Below are 24,357 nucleotides of genomic sequence, written 5' to 3'. Positions count from 1 at the left end.
GAGAATTACACAAAAATAGCTTCTGATCTGTCCGCGACATTCACCACATTCCAGTGGGTGTTAATCGAGAAACCTCCAAATGAAAGTATTTCATTTTATTTTATTCTTATTTATTTATTTTAAGTTATATTGGGCTTTCATGGAATAATGTCTGCTGGAATGTAAAATAAAAAAGTTCAGTGTTATAAATGTTATAAATGATATTAAAAAAATTAAATTTTACCTTTGTAATTGAATTTTTTTCTTTGGAAATTAAAGCCAAAAAGTAAAAAGCACATTTAGGCTATTTAATTTATGCAATTGTGAAAAATTGGCAAAATAAATGAAATGAATGAACTAAAGAACCTGTTCGGTATTCGATCACGTGTTTCATTATTTACAGTTTCGGCCAACAATTTTAATTTCAGTGCATCCCCAGTTTTAAAAGTATCGATTTACCAACCCATTTATTGTGTGAGAGGGGGGCAGATTAAGTCTAATCTGGCAGTGGTAGTGGATGCTGATATTATGATGGACCAGCCACAAGTAAATCAACGAATTATATGCAAAAGAGAGATATCGCATCAATGAGAGGGAGATACTGCAAAAAATACTCTGTTTGTGTTTGCTGAAGAAATATTATCTCTGCTACAAGATATGACACTGTGGAAGTCGACTGAGCATTGTGTGTATTCTGCTTTATTCAGTGTGGCCCCGCCGGGGAGCTAATACTAGCTGACAGCTGTCTGCACATATCAGGCTGATGTCTTGTCAACAGTGCAGATGAATTAGTGAGTAGATTTTCAGTTTCTATCTGATTCTGCAGGAAAGGGATAGAATTTATTATTTTTAAACATGCATTTTTTAAGTTTTTTATAAAAAAAAATTTTAAAAGGTGCATGACATGTGGGCCTAAAAAAAAGAGATTTCTCTTGTTTTAGTCACATTGCATTAGCAAGTAAAATAAATCACTGTCCCACAGTTTTGTAACTGGGTATTGTGCTAGCCTTCAATGTGCATATGTGCATATAAGTTCCCAAAATAAAATCTAAGAAGCGCTTTACACAAAATTGGTATTTATCAAATCAAAATTGAATTGGCAGATCAGTACCAATATCAATTCCGGGTTCCTCTTAAGTCAAAATTATCACCACTGATTAGCAGTGAAGGAAACATGACACCACACATTGAAGAATTGTCACCTCTTGTCAGTAAATTCTTTGCCATCTCAGCCACAATACTGAGGATTAGTTACAGCTACACAGAGAAATGATACCATACTGGTCCCAAAATAAAAAATAAAAAATTTAAACTGAAAAGAATTTGGACTATTTCAGATCTTCCCCCACCCTATGCAAGATGATTGCTGCTGCTGCTTCAGAAATGTAATGTCATGAAATATTATTTATGTAATATAATATATGTAAATATTTAATATTTTAGGCCTATATGTCTCCACTTACACAGGTGTTTTAAAAAGTACAAAATAAACATAATGCTTTTTATTTTATTTTTATAAATACTATCCCATGCAGAATTGGATTTAATGGTCCATTTGAGCCAAGACATGACAGAAACTGTCTCATCTGTGCTATTTGTCCAAAACCAATTCAAGGCACTTGGTTCTCTCCCTCCGTGCTGCGAATGGCTCAGGCCCTTCCTACATCCAGAACATGGTCAAAGCTACACCCAAGCCTGTCAACTCTGCTCAGCTACTGCCAAACGGCTTACTATGCCCTCACTGAGGGATTGGCAGCCACCGCTCAATTAAATCCCGCCTGTTCTCTGTACTGGTTCCTTTATGGTGGAACGAGCTTCCCATTGACATCAGGACAGAAAAAAAAAGCAATGTGAAGCAGTTTTTGCCTTATTGACAAATTGTTATTTATGCTCCTGATTCTTGCACTTTTGGGGTAATATCCTAATGGTTGAATGCACTTATTGTAAGTCGCTTTGGACAAAAGCGTCAGCTAAATGAATGTAATGTAATGTAATGAAGTCACAATTAGATGACTGCGAGTGCTTTTATTTTGACAAGACAAGACACAACGAAGGACTGTTCTAAAATCTTTGAGACACGCCCTGAGGCGAGGCATGGAGACACAGGGTTATGGGTGCCTGTGAGAATTTCGGTTCTGCTTATCGGTTCCAAACATGGTCCGTGGAGGGAAACATGGGCCGTGGTAAACAGTCAAAAGTCTGGCTGTACTTCAACAGAGAAAGCGACGACAAGGCAAAGAGCAGTAAATGCAGGTCACTGATTAGCACAAAGTCTAGTTGCACCTCGAATGACAAACATTTAAGGCCGCAGGACATTGATGTGGAGCAATGTCTCTGAGTGTGAGTCAGCCTGCTCACAATGCTCAGCCAGCACAAGCACCTCTACTACCAACCCTGTTTGCAGCATGTTCGTAATGTCTTACATGACACACCACAAAATAAAGCAAAATGGTCTGCTGATGGAAAAGTAAATCGCCTTCTTTTAGCAGGTCTACCTGTGTTTAAAAACCGGCATACATGCACTAATTGTGGTGTAAAAAGTGTCTTTTAGACAAGCCTGTCATGGAAGTCAGGCATGCAGCAACTTAAGACCCAGATATTGCTCTCAGGAGTTGACTTGCATTTATCAAGTGGCCAGAAAATAATTACAAATGAATGCCAATGCGGTGTATCATCAATGTGTTAACGGTTAATCATTAAATGCTAATGTGGCCAAGATGCCAGCTTCTCAGCTCATGAAGTTCATCTGCCTCCATCTTAGCCAGAAAAAAAAACCTTTTTACAACTTTTTTGTATCAAACTAACACCTAATTTCGACCAACAGTTACGCAAAAGTCAAATGATCTTATGCAAGCATTATCATAACTGTGGTTAATATGTAAGCCACTGCAAATGTGACCCTACAAAATTCACTCTGCAAACTAGGGCTGAACGATTAATTGCATTTGCGATAATATCGCGATATATAACACTATAACCTGCTGTGCAATGGCCTCAAGCTCAACAGAACAGTCGGAAACTGATACAGCGGAGACTTTAGAGGAACAGCACATCGGTTTTAAAAAGGACGATGCTGCGCAGCGTCAGGTGTTGGGCAGAACATGCCGTGCTACCATTGCTACTTCACGGGGCAACACCACCAACCTGCATCAGCACTTCACACAGCGTCACAGCGGCTACATGACGAGTGTACGGCCAACAAGTCAGTGACAGTTTTGACGAACACAGACCCACACGAGAGTTGTTTGAGACTGTTACTCCGCAATGTCTCACGTGGCACCGTGAGGTGACGAACACCACGACTATTCCCTCGTTAAAGAGACAGACTACTAACAGAGAGCTCTCTCCCCTTCTCCTCTTCAACACATCTCGCTCTGTCAGTGCGCGCGTGTGCGCTAATTATAATCGCAAATCAAATCGCAATCGCAATAACTGTTAGAAAAATCTCAATTCGATCTTTTCCCCCAATGGTTCAGCCCTACTGCAAACTGACCAAGCACTGAAGCAGACGACAGCTAGAGGTGTAGTGGACTGTTTAACCCTTGAACTGGAGAGGACCATGAGCAGCGTGTGTAATGGAGGACTCCATTTAAAGCGGAGAAGTCAGCAGAGCTCAACAGGGGGAGGGGGCTCCAGTAGAAGTCTCTCTTCCTGACAGCCCAACACTGTAGTGGGGGAGGGTTAAAAACACCAAGCCTTCTTCCTGAGCGTACAGCTATGGGCATAATGTGATGGAGCCTTCCTTTGCACCTCCCATTTAGCATTATAGATATTGACCTGACACTTTTAGTTTGACGCAAACAAACACTGAATAATAACCTATGGATGGGTCACTGAGCACCGAGCTGACTGAAAGAACAAGTATCAGGTTATATCCACACACATACAGTGTTTGCAGTCTCTTAAAAGAAAAATGTTCCAACACAGAAAAGGAGAAAGGTAATCCAATCGATTCCTGGGTTAAACTGGCTTTAAACTGTTGATCCAAACAACAAGCATTTGTGCTCCATCCAGAAACACTCAAATGCAGTAATTATCCTTCCCCTTGTGAGTAGGGAGCAAACAACACACCACCCACCCTTCGCTCTGTGATGACAAGTTGTGCAAAACACTGCAAATAAAAGAAAGATTTCAAAAACAGGAAACAGGTTTTTCAGGAAAGACAATTTAAGTGTTGGCACAGAACTAACGACAACATGCCACAAACTCAGCTCTATGTAAAAGCTCTCAAACACAAGTGTGTCGGAGGTGATTTAAGACGCATGTGTCCACATTCTAATAGCAGTGAGAACGAGTATGTGACTTTTAGCCACATTAATGTCTGCCTACTCAACTGACGCCCTCTGGGTGAGCAGAAGTAAACAGAATTTGACACTGTTGTTTTTCCAATACCAAACAACTCAGACAGTGTTCTATAGTCTGTACCCACTGTGAGGTACCAATTGGTCACCGCTATCCTCTTTTCCAGTGGTATGGCCGCACGCAAGTGTGTACTTTTTTGTGTAACAGCGGTCGCAGACATATGAAATCAAATGTGCGACATGGCATTAAGATTAGCTAGCCATTGAAAGATCTATAGAAATAATTTAGGAGTGCGTTGTTAAGAGCCAAGCTTGGCCCTTTCAGAAGGTGGCTTTATGGGTATTGAAGTGTGTGTGTGTGTGTGTGTGTGTGTGTGTGTGTGTGTGTGTGTGTGTGTGTGTGTGTGTGTGTGTGTGTGTGTGTGTGTGTGTGTGTGTGTGTGTGTCTGTGTATATGAGAGAAGAAGGTTGGCACTGCACTGTTGTTGTGTGTACGTAGCTGTAGCCACAGTGAGAATGGGCTCCGCACATCCATCCATGTATACCGACAGTTTATGGCCACTGTGAGCAGTGAGAGACCCCCTGATAAGGCTGTGTATGTCTGACGAAGTGTCAAAATAAAGTTAGCTAGCTACCAGAGGTCTCTTCCCTACAGTGACAGAGCTGGTGAGGTAACATCTTACCATCTAACATCTTCGGTGATGTGGTTTGCCTGGAACACGACAAGGAATAGTCTGTATTGTTTTGATTTCTTCTTCTTCTACTCTTATTTCCGGCAGACTAGGCACGGGAGGTGCACTGCCGCCTCCCGCCGGTTAAAAACAACAACACATTTGGTCTTTTGCAAACGGAAATTATGTACATGTTGATTTACATACAGAGCGGGTAAGTGAAATCAGATCACAGTTAAGCTCTGTGATCTGTGCATAAGTCATGTTGATTTAGCCTGGTAGCATATGGCTAATAACATCTCAACAAAACAATTAGCAGCTTGTTCAGAGCAGGCATATGATCGTCTCCAAAATCTTGATTTAGCATATATCATAGTATCATACACGCTCTGAGCATTCGGTGCCGAGTCTCATAAGAGTGGCAAATCAGCCAGGCTCCCTAGCTACATATTTGCCCAGCTACAGGCACACATGGTTTCAGTTAGGGGTCTGCACCTATAAACAGCTGGCCATGGCAGCTTATTGGTCAGGAAGTGAAGTGTTGACTGCAAGTCAAGAAAGGCACAAGCTGCTAATGAATGATATACACTCCAACAGTCTAGCTATGACAACAAAGTTTGGATTGGAGGTGTTTAGAGGCCGACAGAGAAGAGATTGTGAGGGTACAGAGTAAATCAAGAGGCCTGGATTATCAAACCCACAGTCAGGAGGGCTGTGCTATGAGTGTGTAATTTCTACCTACACCAGGGGAAAACTAGTCAGATTTAGGATTTCAAAGGACAATTCCATTTCTTAGCTGCCGTTTTCAGAATTTAATGAAACATTAATTGGCCACAGTCCAATTACCTGCTGAAATGTCTGGCAGACTCTCCAGCCACAACCCTCTGACTGGAGGCTGGTGTTAATATGAAGACCAGCCTAAGTGATACCACATAGAGAAACACACTGTCAACACACACAGGGCCCAAGTAGACCGCTGTGCATTCACCTTGATTAAATATGAAAGGGGAGAGGCATGAAAAAAAACATGTAACATGTACCGCAAGGAAGGCAACACTGAGCTGGGTTGGTTTTTTTAATTAGTATTATTAATAATACTCAATCAGCTTCTGTCAAAGCTTTGAAACCACTTCCATGGCTCCCGTAAGTTCACAGCAAATATGAGGAACGCTGCTGCCTGCTGCTCATCCTGGCGTATCTACAGTGGCTTCACAGAAACAAATAAAACCGGTAGGTTGATCTGGGAATAAACATGGGACGTATCTACTAACAGTCCCAATCCCAACTGGTCCAGACAGGGAACATCTGATCCACGGGGGACGAAGTTACCAAACACACACATCTCGTTTCCCTTTCAGATCAACTGGGCTGCAGTTCTGCAACATTACAATCCAAGTCAATGGGTAGGGTTAGGGTTGCACGATCTTACTATGACAAGGACCGGACTGCCGCACACTGGCTGTTATAGGACGTTATAGGACGTTATAGGACGCCGCTCATGAGAAAGTTGGACAACATGTCTTCGGCGGTTTAGCAAAGACACAGAGGTCCGACCGAGGGGAAACAACACGCCGTGTGCAGGAGGCTCAGCGAAGCTCCGCTTCTGTGATTGAACGTTTCCATCCAGTACGAGTCCTGCGACGCTTCGGCGCAGAGCTCAGTGGAAAAAAGTCGCCCGACATGGGCTGCAGAACATGTAGCGTGGGTCGGCGTCGTGCTTAACCCACTGCGGGGACGAGAGCAAACCACGTCTATTCAGACACATGAACACCACGGGAGACCCGGGTGTGTTCGGAACTCCGCGAAGCTCCGAGTTAGCTCGCGCAGCTAGCCCCCGCTGGAGACAAAAACTTTTTCCACGTCTGAAACCGTCCTTCGGTCCAACGGTGCCGGGCCGTGCGCGACACCGAGCCGCACTGGCCTTTCGCACTGACGCACCGAGAGCCGCTGCTAACCCGCGAGACGAGCCCCGCTGACTCCAACGTACCTTCCTGCCGCCGCCGCTCCCCGGGCCGCCTTCAGCACCCGAGACCGCCGCCGGACCTCCAGAGGGCCGCGGAGCTGAGAGGGGGGAAGCCGAGGGAGCTCCAGCTACGACCAGGCAGACGAGGGGACAACTGCAGCGAGGCCCCGGGCCTTGCGCGTCCTGGGACGCGCGTCAGGGGAGGGATGCGGAGCCTCAGCCCTCCGCCGTTTGACAGTGTCTCGGGAATACCTTTTTGACAGCTCCTCTTCTTCAGCCCCCCCTCCCCTCGACGGCCCGTCACTTTGCTCTTTTTCCTCACTTCCAGCAGATACGAATCAAAATACTGTCACAGAATATGGCGGCTGCATAAGAACGCTACTCTCGCGAGAGTGGAGCCTTCCTAAAGTTGTGCCGAGGGAGGGAGGGAGGGAGGAGAAAGTTGTGCAGTGCCAACGGTTCTGAGGTGCATTCTTGCAGCTGTCAAGATGCAAGTGAGGAAAAACGGACTTGGTCGATGTTCAAGGTCCCTGGAATGAAAGCTACGCAAGAGAATTAGGACGACTCAAAGTTAAGGTGTTGGTCAAACTCGTAGTCACTGACAGCAATGTGAACAATCCCTTCATATATTACCTTTATTCAAAGGGAGAGGCTGGGGGTCACAGGTCAGATACACTACAACCGTTGCATTGTTCAAAGACACAGAGGCAGAAAAGTGAACCTGCAGCTGAAGGACTGATCCAGTAGTACGAGAGAATCCAACCACCTGAATCAATAAATCATCCCCGCAGTCCATTCTGACAGCTGACTAGACAAACGCAAGATGACATATATTCACATTGCAATCCCTATACCTGCAAGCAACTGTTCTGTCCATTGAAAGACATATGCACAGGTGAATTTTTGGTCTCTTTCTCCTCTCAGGTCTGTTTGATTCACACCATCACAGACCAGCCGGTGTGGTGCAGGTCTTCACAAAGTAGGGCCGGGCAGAGAGCAGCTTCTCTTTTCACTTATTGAAAGCCTGTTGATTTGCTGTTAGAAAACAACATATTTCATACTTAAATGTGTAAACTGTCAAAATCACAACAGCAAATGATTGCCTTGTCCAGAGAGAACTCCATATTCAGATCGCTTTGTCTCTCTGGTGTAAAAGCTAAGTGGGAGAATATTGCAATCTTGTGTGCTGTCATTAGAGGTTTGCACTTTGCTCAACCACTCAGGCAGAGGAAGTCCCAGGTACCAGTCAGGAGTGCATTTTATCAACAATCTTGTCCTTTTTTTCTGTTTTTGGTGGTACTTCACATTCTTTATTCCTTGACTTAAACTGAGCAAACAGCTGTGAAGATCCATGAGATGCAGCTGAATGTTGTCAAGTTTTCTTGTCATTTTATGAAGTTTCTATGGTCTAAACGTTTATTTTTTTACATTCATTTACCCTTAGTTTTCCGTTTGAATTACATATTAAAATGCACGTTGGAGTTTCAGGTATTTATGATGCACATTTAATGTGAATTAGATCACTCTGCGTGAAAGCCCCAACGATGGTATCATAGCTATACAACAATAAAAGATGTCATGCAACTGTGGATATTTTGAAAAGGAGAAACTTATAAATATTGTTATCCCCTAAAAAATATGATGCTCTGATTATGTTCTTCCTTCCATGGGTTGGTTACTGAGGCCAAACAATTTAAGTCCTCGATGCATTTTGTGATTTTCATTGGTATTGTTTTCAAGTGAGAGTTTTTATTGTCATCTGATCAAAATGCTGATTTTCTTTCCTTGTTTCCCCTTTAATGATCCAAAAACAAAACAGTAGTGATTTTTAAAATTACAATGATTTTAACAGGAACTGGATAATGTACTGAAACATATATATTACTCATATAAAATGACACAAACAATAACTATATTAATGGTGGGAATGCCATGCTGTTACTGAGAATGAAATCAGTGTTGTAGGGGAGATTTCTTATAGTTCATGATTGTGTATGTATAAAAGGATGAGGAATAGTTAGTTATAATTACAAAATAATAATGATAACAATAATATTACATTATAATAGTATTGCTGTAATATTAGTAATTATTATCTGTAATTATTAGTTATAATAATAGTAATGAAAATGGTGTATTATTCAGGTGTGGATGTGTCCAGGTATGTGTACAAGTGCACAAGTTTGTGATACATGGGTAGACAAATGATATGGATAAACAGGGTCCAGCATGTTTGCAATGAACTCATTTGATTGTTCTTTTGTAATGCCTTTTCTCTTTGTGCAGAGATGACATTAAAATGTTGTTTCTTTCTGTATTTCGTATGGAGTGAGTTACACTTTGGAGTCTCAGGGCATTAAGACGTGGGGTGTCCAGTGATTTGGGTGCATTTCCACCAAGCCGTCAGAGTCACTGATATGATTTCTGCTTTTTAATTTACTGGGTAAACAAAGTCATAAAGTTCTGTATGCAGCCAGGGGTGTTGTGAATCTTGATTCTGTTGGATAGATTCTAAAGATAATTTGAACATTCATAAACAGGTGGCCCAGTTAATTTTTCTTTTACGACATAATTGATGTGGACCACTTCTACTGCCCACTGCTTGCGTCTGCATTGACCCACACATGGGTGCGAGTGAGAAAACAGACACGAGTGGGAACTCTCATGAAAAAGGACGCCGCATTTGTTCTTCAGTAAACTGGGTGGAAACATATGGCATCTCGTGTGTCGGCATAATGCAGTGACTCACTCACACACACACACACACACACACACACACACACACACACACACAGTCACTCACACACAAACTGCCATATCACACAGACTGTGACCCCCTGACTCTGAGTTGTAAGCCCTGGGAGCTGAAATCCCCTTCAGTGCGAGCAACAGACTGACTGCACAGGGCAGCCCCTTATCCTCTCTGACCAGTCCTCTCACAGAGTATTCATTACTTCAGACAATGCCTTATACACTTGTGCTGTGCCAGTGGCAGGGGGGGTCTGTGGGGGGATTCATGTGTCAAGCAAAGCATGTCAGCAAAACACAGCAGCAGAATCAAAATTCTCAGGAATTTCCAATGACTCAACCTTGTGAATGTGGCTGCTTTATAGTTCTCCACTTCTGGTCTCATTTCACAGGCTACCTAAGGGGTGGAAGTGGACTGTGGGTTGCTTGGAATTACAGCACCCTCTCCACAACCAAACCCACCCTCACATACACTCTACACACTCCTTTTCCCTTTCCACATGTACTTATACACAGATTAAAAAAATGGCAGTGTGATACTTTTTTTTGATACAAGTATAATGTGTACACGACAACAGCAGCCTGAGAAATCAGACATGAAAAACCTGCTGTTGCACTCTGCTGCTGTAATCACCCACAGTCCTCAGACTTTTTGGAGTAACAAGGCCGGCCACCCACATTCTTGGCATGGAAAGAGGCCTGTTTTTTCACAGTCTAAGGACAGCTTGTCATGGGTCAGCAGTTTAGATTTATGTCTGCAGAGGGTCTCCAGTCATTATGCCCCTCTTAAACACACTTCTATGCTTGCCCACTTTGGTATCGGGGGAAGGCTGGGCTGGAATCCGGCTGCTTGTAGAGAAGCCGCGCAACAGGATGGTATTTCTAGGAACGAGAGAGAAGCGTGAGCACGAGAAGTAGAACACTACAGAGAAAACTCAAGGTAAATCATTCGAGGAGATATTCAGCCGTCTCACAACGCAGAACAGGTAAAACAATCTGCCGACGAGGACGCGGGGGGCCAGAGCTTTTGAAACAGCGCAGATTAGTTGATGCGGCCCAGCAGGTGTCCGGAGAGGAAGCCACGCCCACAACCATGGCCACAGCCGCTCCCACAGCCACACACACCAACACACGGAAAAGAAAAGAAAAGCAAATGCTACACTAACAAAGTCATGGTGAGAGCCATGACATATACTAGTTAAATCCACTGGACCCTGGTGGGATGTGTCTGTCGGCTGAGGCGGGAAATAACTCCTAACTCACTGATTGCCGACCAGGGGTACAAAATACAGAGGACACACACAAGTTGGTGTGAGGATGATCTTCCATATATCTATTGTAACTGTAAGTTAAGTACCAATAATTTACCAAAAAAAACCACAAATAAACTACCAGCAACGGGCAGACAACAAATTTCTTACAATCGCAGGATGGATCCAGTAGGCTTCAGGCAACTAAACCTAAGCAAAGAATGAGTGGAAATATACAAACATAATTGTAAAAATCATAAAAAAAATTAAAAGTGAGAGGTTAGAAAAGTCTAAATCGTGTTTCCTAAATGAAAGTTCTGTGTTTGACCCATTATCCCACCACACCTCGTTCCATTTATGTTTTTATTTGTGTATTTGGTTGTTTTTAAACTAAACTACACAAGACGTTTTGTCAAATCCTGTTCAAGAAGTTGCGAAGCCTCAACCCAACCAGACAGTGAAGTCAGTAGCTGTTTTTAGACATGAACTTCGTATGTCTGGAAAATTGAGTCTGAATATTTTCCTTTCACATATGACAGTTTGCCTTTGACATATGATGGCCCTAACAGAAAATTGTCCGAATCAATGCTTTCAGAAAAGCAGGAACATTTCCTGAGAGCAGTGTTTTTAATTGCAGTCATCAAAATGCCCACACGCTTGGTTTAAATTTCCAGGAGATTAATCTCACACATGTTCACACATGGGTTCACTCTGATATTTTCCAGAAATTGAGGGGCTGGAAAGAAAAGTTCAACAAATCTCCGGAACAACACTTGCACCCATTTACGTTCTCACATACAGCCACTTCGCAAAAATTTCAGGTCCATGTCCAGAGTTCAGTGCATGTCTAAAAGCAGTTAGTGAAAAAACTGAAAACAAAAATTAAAATGAGAAACACAAACAATTCTAGAGCAAACAGCATTCAATGACTGTGCTCCACTCCACTGACGGAAGTTGAAGGTCAGCCTGACAGGCCCACTTATATATACTTAGCTATAGCTATTTGCTGCCCCCCCTCTGCTTTTCAACAGGACATGGTCACACCTACGAAAATGACCAAAAAAATGATTAATAGGCTCAGAGTACTACCGAGGCTACTAGACTGCAATAAATGACTATGAATGTAATCAACATCAGATCCACTAGAAGACAGAACACTGAGATAATAAAGAGAACTGTTGATTCCACTTCAGTATCACCTTAATATTTATTATATATCTATATATATTTATATTACTGATGGAAAAGCCACATTTTATAGGCAAAACAAACTAAGGGTGTCCACGGGTTTAGAAACAGATGTAACATATACACAGACTGAAACAAACTTTCTGGAAACAGGTAGAAACTGGACAGGTAACAAACAGGTAACAGGGAGAATCAACAGACAAACTGACAAACTGACAAAGGGAAGCGCAGAGACTGAATAGAAACAAGGTGGGCGGGGCAAACCGGTGGAAACATTACGAAGGTGCAGACAATCACAGGGGCAGGAGGCAGAAAAAGTAAAGTGAACAGAACCAAGACACAGGAAAAGGAAGTGAAGTAACCCAAGGAAAGAGGCTACAAAGTAAAACAGGAAAAGGCCACAACAACTCTAGAAACAAGAAAAAAGGATTAACAAAAGTAAATTAACTTGAGCAAGGACACACTAGGAAGATACAATCTTAACAGATACACAAGGAATGGAAATCAAATAAATAAATCACAAAAAAATGAGTTCAGAGTTCCTTCACGGGGGCAGAATCATGACACAAACAAAAATTGACATTATACACAGCCAACTGACCAACACCTCCATCACCACCTCCCATTCACCAACTCTCCTCCTTCACTGAAATCACTGCATCGGACCTATCCTCCAGACTCACTGGCACGAAAACTTCAACCTGTATCTTGAACCCCATCCCCTCCACCCTAGCCATGGCCTGTCTCCCCTCACTCACCCCCCGATCACCTTTGACCTCAAGTTGTGGTGTTTGAGGGACATGTTTTTGTTGAACGTGGTGTTTAATGTTTTGTGAGTCATATTGGACAGTTTGCTTCTGTCTCAGCTTGTGTTAATGTTAAAAATGTGATGTCGACAAAAATGTTTAAGCAACCAAGAAAATCTATAATAGTGCTCATCATTAGTTCGGAGTATAGATGTGATATGTCTACATTTACAAAAACCTTGTGATTTGTTAAAAGAAGAGAAAGAAGAAGAGAAAACCTCCTGCAACATTTCCACAGGCAGATCAGTTGGTCAGAGCAAATAATAAATGAAGGCTCATGATGGATGAGGTGAGGGACAATCAGTTTTGATCCTGGTGGTAAAATGGTAATATCATATCAATTGTTTTGATGACCTGGTTTAATTAAAATCACATGTCTTATAGTTCAGGGGAAAACTATTGAGTTTCCATTTAAAAAAAACTAAATCCACCACCTAATGTGTATGTGTCCTGAATATTAAAAATACATAGAATATAACAAAGTAATCATGTCAGTTTAAATAGGATATGATACTTGAACATTGAAGCTATGAAATCATTTCAGATTCATAATACTCCTTATGTTCTCCTATAGGGGCTTCAGGGGATACAGTATGTGTGCAATAGTCAGAGTCAGAGCACAAGCAGAATAATAGTCAACAGTACAAATCATTATGGGAATCCTTTAGAAAATATATGTTCTGCATGTGGCCCTGAGAACATTGAAATGGCCAGGAAAAGTGACTAACGCATCCAGCCTGCGAACTGCACATCATACAGTATTATTGATAACATGATGAGTATCACCGATGGAAAACATAAATGTGTCCCCTGCGGGACAGAGTGAGGGAGTCAGAGACCTGAAAGTTGTCAAAGATAATAAATATATCTTTCATAAAGAGCATCATCGGGGTCCCCGTGGATTCTGACGTTCTCTAAACTCCCTCCCCTGCGGAGTGATCCCCTCTCATTCATTACGCCAACACCGATTGGGTTTTGGTGAGCATGGATGGGGCTTATACAGGTAAACACAGAGTTAACCACGAAGAACAGACTCATGTTCATCATTAGGCATGTTATGCACTGTCAAAAATATGAGCAAGAAAGAAGGCATCTTATTCAAAACCTCAGAAAGACAAAAGTACAGTCTAATCTAGTAGATATTCTACAGATTATACGGTGGTAAAACACGCTGAAACATACTGGATGGTTTTTTGTAGTCCATCTTTGGAAATTTGTAGTTTCACCATGGGGGAGACGCATATCGATAACATCCGCCATTGCATAATGACGTAGTAGAGTGAAAGTTGAGTCGGATTCTCTGAGCACCGCTGTCAGATTTTCCTAAGTCAAATGAGTTCTCTTTTACACCTTCCTTGACCTCATGACGCTTTCCACTGAGGTCAAGGAATAGTTGAAATGAAGGACAATTCGACCGCACCTCTGAACTTACCATGGTAAGCCAGTAACCTTGCTTCGTAGTACAGGCCCCTGGGGCGACAGAGCCTTTGCTGCAGCCGCCCCCTTCCTCTGGAATGCCCTTTCCAGCCATATCCACAATGCCAACACTCTTCCGTCCTTCAAGACAGCCCTCAAAACACACTTCTTCATTCCTGCTTTTAACCTCTAAACCTAAATCTTTTGTTTTGTTTTGTTTTGTTTTGTTTTGATTTGTTGTAAAGCGTCTTTGTGCATTAGGAAAAGCGTTATATAAATGTGATGTATTATTATTATTATTATTATTATTATTATTATTATTATTCATTCCTTATTATTAATTTCCTTAACTAAGCATTGCTTAGGACTGTAGCACAATTGTAAAATACCTTACCCATCCTGGAAAAAGAAAGGCAAATTGAAAACTTTAAGTTTTCATCTGACTAAATGACGAGTTAGCTACAGGGAGGAGGAGCTGCATAGTTTCATGAAAACTTGCAGAATAAAGAAAGCAGTGAATAAAATGATATCAAGATATTAGATCAACTTATCATTTAACAAAATAAACTATTGTACATTTGAATATATACATAAATATTGTAGGAGTTGAACTATATTGAACTCAATGGGATATAACCAATGACGACTGGTCTGGGCCTGTTTTGAGCAGAGTGGAGAGTTTATAACTGATAGGTAATCGAAAATGTCAAGGTATGTGGAGTGTGAGCATCAAGTTGTGGTTGGAGGCTGCTCTGAGAGCGGACTGGGAGTGAGTGGTGTGATGGCGGAGCTCCAGGCGCAGTTCTCCTACCCTTAAGGTCAAACTGACACTGTATAGATGGGCCCAGCACTTTCTCACTAGAACTAAAGTAAAAAGAAAGGACACAGTGTTGTAACACAGCTGAAATGGCTGCTATTAGGCTGATCACTGAGGAAAAATCACTGAAGAAGGTGTATGAGAATTCTGGAAGTTTCTCCCATCTCCACACAATATCTTTGGATATCAGCCAGTGACCATCAGGTTCTTGGTCACTTCTGTTACTTAGTTTTTTTAAATTTACGCATAAAGCTGCAACATAACCAAATGTGAAGGAGTTGGAATACTGTCTAAATGCACTGCAGATTAACACAGTTTGGTACAGAAATGATTTGTCCCCAAAGGAGGAAGGCCACTGACTTTTTATCCGGCACTCATGAGGTTCACATTGTATGTTTTAGTCAAAGCTGTATTTCCTGCATGTTTGTGTTAGTATTACTGAGGTTGACATCGGACTTGAAGCACTGCTTTGCCTAATTAAGTGGTTCTCAAATTTGTTCTGGCACGTCCCCCTACAGAAGATCATGAGAAACGCATAGATACTATTTACTGAAAGGCAGCAGCAAACAGAAAAGTCTTCAGATTTGATTTGAAAGAACAGAGTTGCTGCAGACCTGCAGTTTTTGGGGAGTTTGTTCCAGATATGTGGAGCATAGAAACTGAATGCTGCCTCTCCATGTTTAGTTCTGACTCTGGGGACAGAAAGCAGACCTGTCCCAGAAGATCTGAGAGGTCTGGATGGTTCATAGCCAAGCAGAAGATCAGTAATGTATTTTGGCCCTAAACCATTCAGTGCTGCAGTGTAAACCAACAGTAGTATTTTGAAGTCAATCCTTTGACCAACAGGAAAACCAGTGTAAAGATCTGAGGACTGGAGAAATATGATATGATATGATATGATACTTTTTTTGGTCTTGGTGAGGAATCAAGCAGCGGCGTTCTGAATTAACTGCAGCTGTCTGATTGACTTTTTATGGAGACCTGTAAGGACACTGTTACAGTAGTCGAGTCTGCTGAAGATGAATGCATGGACAGGTTTTTTCCAAATCCTGCTGAGACATAAGTGCTTTAAGCCTTGATAGATTCATTAGGTGATAGTAGGCTGACTTCGTAATTGTTTTAATATGGCTGTTGAAGTTCAGTCCATGACTAGACCCAGATTTCTATCTTGGTTTATGCTTTTTAACATTACCGTTTAAAGCTGGGTGCTAACTTGAAATCGTTCTTCCTTGGCTCCAAAAACAATTATTGTAGTTTTTCCTTTGTTTATTTGGAGAAAATTCTGATGCATCCAGTCATTAAATTCCTCAATGCATTTACTCAGTGCTTGTATTGGTCCATAGTCCCCAGGTGATATTGTTATATAAATGTGTGTGTCGTGTGCATAATTATGGTAATATATTGTTGTTTTCCTTGATCTGAGCCAGTGGGAGCAGGTAAATGTTGAACAGAAGAGGCCCATGAATGGAGCCTTGGGGAACTCCACATGTAATTTTTGCCCACTCAGAAGTGTTGTTACCTATAGTCGCAAAGTAGTCCCTGTCTTTCAAAAAGGATGCAAACCAGTTTAATACTGTGCCAGAGAGTCCCACCCAGTTTTCCAGTCGGTCTAGTAATATGTTGTGATCGACTGTGTATCAAATGCAGCACTGAGATCCAGTAAAATCAAGACTGAAATTTTGCCATTGTCTATGTTTAAGTGGATGTCATTGAAGACCTTAACAAGCGCCATCTCAGTGCTATGGTGTGGTCTAAACCCAGACTGTAAGACATCGAAACAGTTGTTTATTGTCATGAAGTTGTTCAGCTGCTTAAAAACAGCTTTTTCAATGACTTTGCTCAGAAATGGGAGTTTTGATATAGGCCTTTACTTGTTCATTAGAGAAGTGTCCAAATTGTTATTTTTCAAGAGTGACTTGATAACAGCAGTTTTCAGGGCCCGTGGGAAGACACCTGAGAGAAGAGATCTGTGGAAGATCCTAGGCCATGCAGTTTGAATTGTTAGCAGAATATTAAGTCAACAGGAGGATGATTTTAGATGTTGTGTAATGTCCTCCAAGTTTTTATGGTTGATCGGAAAAAATTTTGTCATCGTAATTAAATTGATTTTAAGTGGACACACGGACAACACATGTCCTGCACCTGATGTGGAGGCACTGACTGCCTGCCTTATTTTTCTGAATTTTGCCAGTGAAGAAAGAGGCAAATTCATTGCAGGCCCTTTCTTGATAGATGTCATAGTGGACATGGAGATTTGTTTTTGGCCACCTGCATTCAGCTTTTCGACACTCTCTTTTTTCTGTTCGTACCAACGTGGCATTTCTCCATGGAGATTTTTTTACCAGAGACCACTTTCACCTTAACGGATGTAATGGCATCAATAACATTTGTAATTTTAACATTGAAGTTATCAACAAGCTCATTTACTGAGTCCCCAGTGAGGATGGGTGTGGAGGAGAGAGCCTGAATAAATATTTCACTGGTATTTTTGGTGATATACTGTTTTGTGATTACTTTTCGTCTGCACAGAGAAAGCACTATAAAGAAAACACAGGAATGGTCAGAGAGGGCAACATCAATCACCACAACCTCAGACATATTCACACCCTTGGACATGATTAGGTCCAGTGTGACCTTTGTTGTGCGTGGGCTCCGTCACATGCTGAGTCAGTCCATAGTTATTAAGGACACAACATAGGACATGTACATAGAGTCCTTTAAATAATGATGGAGCAAGCAACCAATAAAATCCGCGTTATAGTGGAACTAAGGAGAATATTTTTTTTCTATCAATTACTTATTTCTCTTAAAAAAGGCAAACCCTTTAATTCCAACTCCAATAATTTCAGGGTGTTACACATAGCAGTAAACAATGACTTGTATCATGAGGTGATTGATTGTTTAACATCGCAGCTTTAAATATTATATTCGGTCTGATGCCGTAGTGTCCCATCTCAGCTGGGCTGGTGAAAGCACAAACACTCTTCACGCTTCTGCACCTGAGCAAGGAAATCATCCATAGTCAAGTTCCTCCTTTTCAACATAATTCACCAATGAAATGCACAAACTGCCTCCATGATCAATGCATTTGCAAAGCTGGTTATGTTACACCATGGACGGTTATATGGCTGCTCCTCTTACTTATATTTTTGGATTAGCTGGAGGAAGAAGGTTAAGCTTTTTCAACATATCTTCTCACATACCTCCAGTGGTTTCATACAGTCAAGTTGTGAGACCTCCTTTGCTACCTACACTAAAATACAGTGGAGGTAAAATTAATTTAGTTTCTGGGTCTTACAACATTCAATATTCAGCAGCAACATGTATTTCCAGAAATATTTTCTGTGGTCACTGTATCAGGGAGGCTGTGGCTCAGGTGGTGGAGGTTGGGTGTTGGTCTTTGAGTTGACGGTTCGACCTGCAGTTCCCCAGAACTCAAACTGATTAATGAAGGACATCTTTTGTAAAAAAAACAACAACATCAAAAAACGATAGATAACAAATATGTGGATGATGATCTGCTGTGGCGACCCCTTACAGGAGCAGCCAAAAAGTGACAGCAACACAAAACTGTTCACAGCATTGTGAACAGTTTTCATAGGAACATTTATTTCAAAAGAAAGTAGTTCCAAGGAAAATGTAAGGTGAGGTCTATAGATTGTTCTATATATTGGAGACATTGATTTTCTGAGGAGATGATTTTTGTCTAATGGTGTGAAAGTTCATTGTACTGAGGTTGAGGCACAAATCTCTCGGAGAGACATCTGAACTCAAACAAAAAGAACCTGTCATATATTATATGTTACATTTAACCCAGTGATTGTTCTGCCCCATAGATCCCCCGGCCAACATTGGGGCTAGGGTTGGTTTGTTCCTTAGCCGAGAAGTTTTTGGAGTGAACCTTCAAAGTACAACTACACCTGTGTATGTACACTAAGTGAATGGACTTGCTTCAGTTAGGGATTTTGACAAAGTGAGGACAGACAGTAGTTGTTCCTTTATGTCAGAGTTTAAATTGTATCTTAAACTTCACAGAAATTAGTGGACTTTGTACTTAGATTGGACATATAGGTCTTATTCATCTCTGCCATAGAGTTGGCAGCTCTTCAGTTTTACAGCTGCACACTGAAGAGCTGCCAACAGACTTTCAACGACATAAAGATCTATTCTATTCTATTATATTCTAAAATCTACTTAAACGAGCAGTGTTGCAACTGTTGCAACAGATGAAACATGTTTCTTCCTCACCATGAACAGACACACTGCAGTGTAATTTGACTCAGACATACACACATACTGCCATAAGTATCCACAAGAGAATCAAATGTGTTTTAATCCACATATGCACTATTTATGGCAAATGTTTCCAACTCAGCCTGTCTGTGGCACTCCAAGCCAAGAGGATTCTTGGAACATAGTAAAAGTAGAGATGAGCTGACATGTTGTTGTCTTTTTATGGGATTTGTTGACCATAAGAATATTGCCCACCTCATCCTGTCATGTTGTCGGGATCTTACTCTTCATTTATTATTATATGGGTCGACTGAACTTTATGTTTAGCTCTATTATTTTGTTTAATGTCATACTATAGTGTGTCAGTCGTGTATTCATCATGCTTCTGTCCTGTCAGGGAATGTTGTGGGAACATCATGCTATGAATACACCCGGGCCCTCTCATGCTGTGTCACATCATGTTCATCATGGTCACATGTAGCTGCATGTAGGCACTGATGGAACTGTACAGTATTATAGATAAAATCAATCAGATTCTAATCAGAACAGAGCATTTCTTCAGGTCAGGATTGTGGAGCTTCGCCTGTGCTCATCGACAGTTGCAGTTTACATATTCAGACACAGAGATTCCAGAGGCGCATAAGTGACTTATGTTGGTGACATATGTTACAAGCCTGTTCCTCAGTAGCTGACCTGACCAACAGCATTTAGAGTCAGAGAAGGAGATGGGATCATTTGCATTAATACATTCCACTGCTCTCTCTCTGAGTCATACGTTTCCTTCAGGTGGTGGCAGCTTCTGCCAGAACTCTCCAGGCTGATGCCAAGTCTCAGCTTGTCTGCACTGGTTTCACTTGTCACACCACCAGCCCATAAAGAATGTAAAGCTGCTTGTAGCGTTTACCTGACGCATCTTGTGGAATGTGTTGATAGTGAATATAAGTGCTCCAATCATCCAGATATTCAATAACAAGTGTGTGTGATCCTATAACAGAACAGGGTCAGAACGTTAATTCTGCAAATCAGACTAAAAAATGTTTTTCAGGTTTCATGACTTTAACAGTGCATCTTACAAACAGTAGTATCCATTAGTGCTTAAACAAAAAAGACAACACCATGTCAATAGATGTCCATTCATGAATGGATGAATGATCCCTGCAATGAGTTTGTTTTGCCCACATAACATATGTCAGAGGTTTACTGACTTTATTAAAAAACTAACAAGTAAACAACAACATGGTTTTCTATGAACAGCATCCATGTAATTCTAGCTAACAAGCAAAACATGTGCTGTTTTTATAATGGGAAAGATGTTAGAATTTTTGGGTTGAATGCACTTATCATAAGTAACTTTAGACAAAAGTGTCAGCCACATTGTCTGTGGAAATTTCAAAGTAACAGTGTTTCTCAAAACTGATTTGGGTTTTTTCAAAAGATTCCATTATTATGAATGAAATTCACCTCAGTTGTCGATGGCTGAAGACAAGTCAAGAAGGATATTTACATCGAGAGACCATCTTTGAAGAAAGACAGAGGTTATAATCTCTTCCACATTTAGCAAACAAGTGGACCTTGAGTTGAGATTCAATTTCCTGAGGGCAAAAATTAACCTCCATGCTCAATTTTATTAATTTTTTTTTCCAGTTTGGGTGAACTGATGGGTGACCCTTCTTGTAAGTTATCTTTTTCATTATGTTCAAATGCAGATATGTAATGACTGGACTAGAATGCCATTTTATTCCAATCAAAGAATGGATCAATCTTCTTATGCCACACTGCGAAACAGTATATTGTTTACATAATCTATATTGTATGTGTGTATGATTTTATATACAATGTATCCTGAACAGATGTACCTTAAGAAAATTTTGATCTATGATGTTAAAACAAAGATCATAAATTTAAACATTACAACTGCTGCAGTGAAATCTATGAAAAATGTATCCATATAGTCGCAATTGATTTGCAAATATAAGCTTTAATATGTACGGTGTTGTTTTGAAAACTTTCTGTTAGGTTGTGCCAGAGAGGCAGGACCCAAATGCAGGAGAGGTAATGAAATTTGATTAAACAAGAAAAAACAGACTACAGTGACTAAAGTAAAACATAAACAAAATCCAACTAAGTGTCCACGGGTGCAGAAACAGGAACAACCACTGGCATTACTGAACCGGACAGAAGAGGAACCATAAACATAGGTGTAACAAATCAGGCAGGGATCCCAGGTTGGGAGAAAATCAACAGACAAACTGACAAAGACAAAGGGACAGAGACTAAATAGACATAGGGTGGGCGGGGCCAATTGAACACAGGTGAGACACATTAGGAACAGGTGCAGACAATCACAGGGGCAGGAGACACAGGAAAAACAAGACACCAACTACAAGAGGAGAACAGGAAGTGCAGAGACACAAGGAAATGGACATCAGAATAAAACAGGAAATAACAAATTCAGGATGAAACAAACACAAGGGATAACAAAGGAAACTTGACAAAACAAATACAAGGAAGGCAAATCCATGCATAAAAAAATAATGTCGAACAAACCCAAAAAGTCTTTCAAAAGAGTTTTTAACATTCATGACACTTTCAGCAGAAATGTAAGCTGCAGTATTTGAATTATAAAACATTCAAATGTCCATTTTTAACTTTGCATGTTTTTTCTGAGGACTCAGTACCACACTGCCTCCTTCACAGTAAACTGTCACCCTTGGGTGACATCAAGTGGTGAAACACGAACAGCCACACTGAGCGCCTGTATATCAGAGGACAAGAGCGACATGACTCCCAATGGGTACTGTATAAATGAATGTGATTGAGACATGAGATTTTTATTATATAGAGGATATAAAATAAATAAACATGACTTTTATTTCTCATTTAACAGTCATTTGTACAGTGAAATTTGGAAAAGTTTGCTAAAAGCAGTTGACAGACACCCCAACCTGCAAGGTAATCTGCTGATGCAGATCACTCGGAGCTTTGGGAAAATAAGGGTCGCGGCTGGAGCCAATCCCAGCTAACATTGGGCGAGAGGGGGGGTTCACCCTGGACAGGTCCCAGCCTATCACAGGGCCACATACAGAGACAAACAACCATTCACTCTCACATTCACACCTATGGTCAAGTTAGAGACTTCAATGAACCTAACCCCATTCTGCATGTCTTTGGACTGTGGGAGGAAGCCGGAGAACCCAGAGAGAACCCACACATACACGGGGAGAACATGCAAACTCTACAGAGAAAGGCCCTGGTTGGTTTGAACCGGGACTCAAACCCAGAATCTTCTTGCTGTGAGGTGACAGTGCTAACCACTACACCACCGTACAGCCAATAACAGTTGTTGTTTTGTTTTATTTCTGGGAACACTTAATTAAAATGTCAGACACAACTGCTTATTAAAAGATGATCTGATGGGATAGTCATTACTACCACGTTTTGTGTTTTGCAACATTTTGCAGCCAAACAATATGAAGGGCTTTGAAAGCATCGCAAAAACTGAGCTTTGCAGATGGAGTGTCAGTCTGTCTGTACGAAATGTAGAGAAGGGGCAATAAGTGCTTTTGCTCTCTAAAGGAAAAAGACAGGCACATGCATTACTATCAAAAGGGAGGAAATGCGAGAGAGAGGAGAAAGTGACCTAGCCTAGGTACACTACATTTCTTTCATGGGTGTACTAATGCATATCCGTCCATGTCTACACATACAGAGGAGCATTACCTGCCTTATCTCTCAAAGCACTGCCAAACTTTAGTTTTAAAAAAAGACATTAAAAAACATTAAATTATTTTTTTAAATTTTACCACTAAATATTTGAGCAACAACAGTGCATTAAAAGACAATTCTTGTATCAATATCTCAATGAAAAATTCTTAAAATGTGTTTTTATGTACAGCATTTCAAAACATACAAGTAACTGCGCTTAAGTAATGAGTGAGGGCAATATCTATCAAAAGAGAAAAGAGATAATCCTCCGCTAATATTGTTTGCAGTCATCAGAGGTTTGACACAATGATGTGAAGAAGGAAAATACATGTTTAGCTCCTAGCATCCACATTGTGTAAATAACAATATGCTACATAGTAAAGACCCTAAGAGAGAACAGAGGAGGCGTGAAAATACAAAAAATACACATACAAAAAACATTTCCCATGACATCTTTAAAGACAAACAAGTGAAAAAGGTACAATCCACACAAATGAAAAACGCGGATCATTATAATTCCTGTAGAAACAGTGTCTCTGTGGAATATCTGCATGAAACAAAGCATGAGAAGCCGACAAGTGATTGCAAACAACAGTGTCACCTTCATCCTACTGTACATTGAGGAGGCATTTACACATTCAGTAAGTAGACATGCTTTCATGTGAGCATACAGACATGAAATAACTCAAAAATAATGAGAAATATCATCTGGTTTGTCTGACAGAGGCCTCTCTCTATAGCCACTATAGTTAAGGCAAAGGAAAGTTTTTAAAAAAGAAGGTATTTTACATGTATGTATTGAAATAATAAATATGATTGTATACCATCCATATATACGTTTTTTTTTTTGTTTTAAATAGTTCATTTTGAGTACATTTTAAAATTCTGTGAAAAAAGGACACAAGAGAGTGCTGTCTTGGACTACTGTACTCAGTATTACACAAGTAATGAATACACCTTCACAATATAATAAAACCTGTCAATTGCCAAAGCCTAAGCACAGGTGAAAGCTGTAGACTGGGATTTGTTTTAGTTTTTTGCATAGTAGTTATTTGACAGTAATTTGTCCAGCAGAGCTTCAAGCTCAATAATATTTGTGGACATGTACAACAAAGTGTCTGACTGTATCCTCACTGTTGCTCAGTTTGACCTCATGCACACAAACAAGAGGGAGGAGAGAACCTTTGAGTAGCTGCTGGTTTCAATCCCCACTGAATGGGACTGGACGGTCTGCGTCCACCTGGGTGCGTCTGCCAGACTGAAGCTACACAAGAGTGGAA

The 24,357-nt window shown here is 40.9% G+C and overlaps 1 protein-coding gene across 2 annotated transcripts in view; it reads right to left on the bottom strand.

Moving 5' to 3' along the window:
• The window catches only part of tab2 (TGF-beta activated kinase 1 (MAP3K7) binding protein 2), a 53,348-nt gene extending 46,049 nt beyond the window's left edge, over positions 1–7,299 (bottom strand). For both annotated transcript variants that reach the window (XM_035617102.2, XM_035617104.2), the window contains exon 1: positions 6,939–7,299. The gene's annotated coding sequence lies outside the window, so the exon portion shown is untranslated. The remainder of the gene's footprint in view (positions 1–6,938) is intronic.
• Between the last annotated feature and the right edge of the window lie 17,058 nt (positions 7,300–24,357).

The sequence above is a fragment of the Scophthalmus maximus genome, chromosome 18, assembly GCF_022379125.1.
Source record: "Scophthalmus maximus strain ysfricsl-2021 chromosome 18, ASM2237912v1, whole genome shotgun sequence".
NCBI classification, from domain to species: domain Eukaryota; kingdom Metazoa; phylum Chordata; class Actinopteri; order Pleuronectiformes; family Scophthalmidae; genus Scophthalmus; species Scophthalmus maximus.
This window is presented reverse-complemented; position numbering and strand designations above follow the sequence as displayed.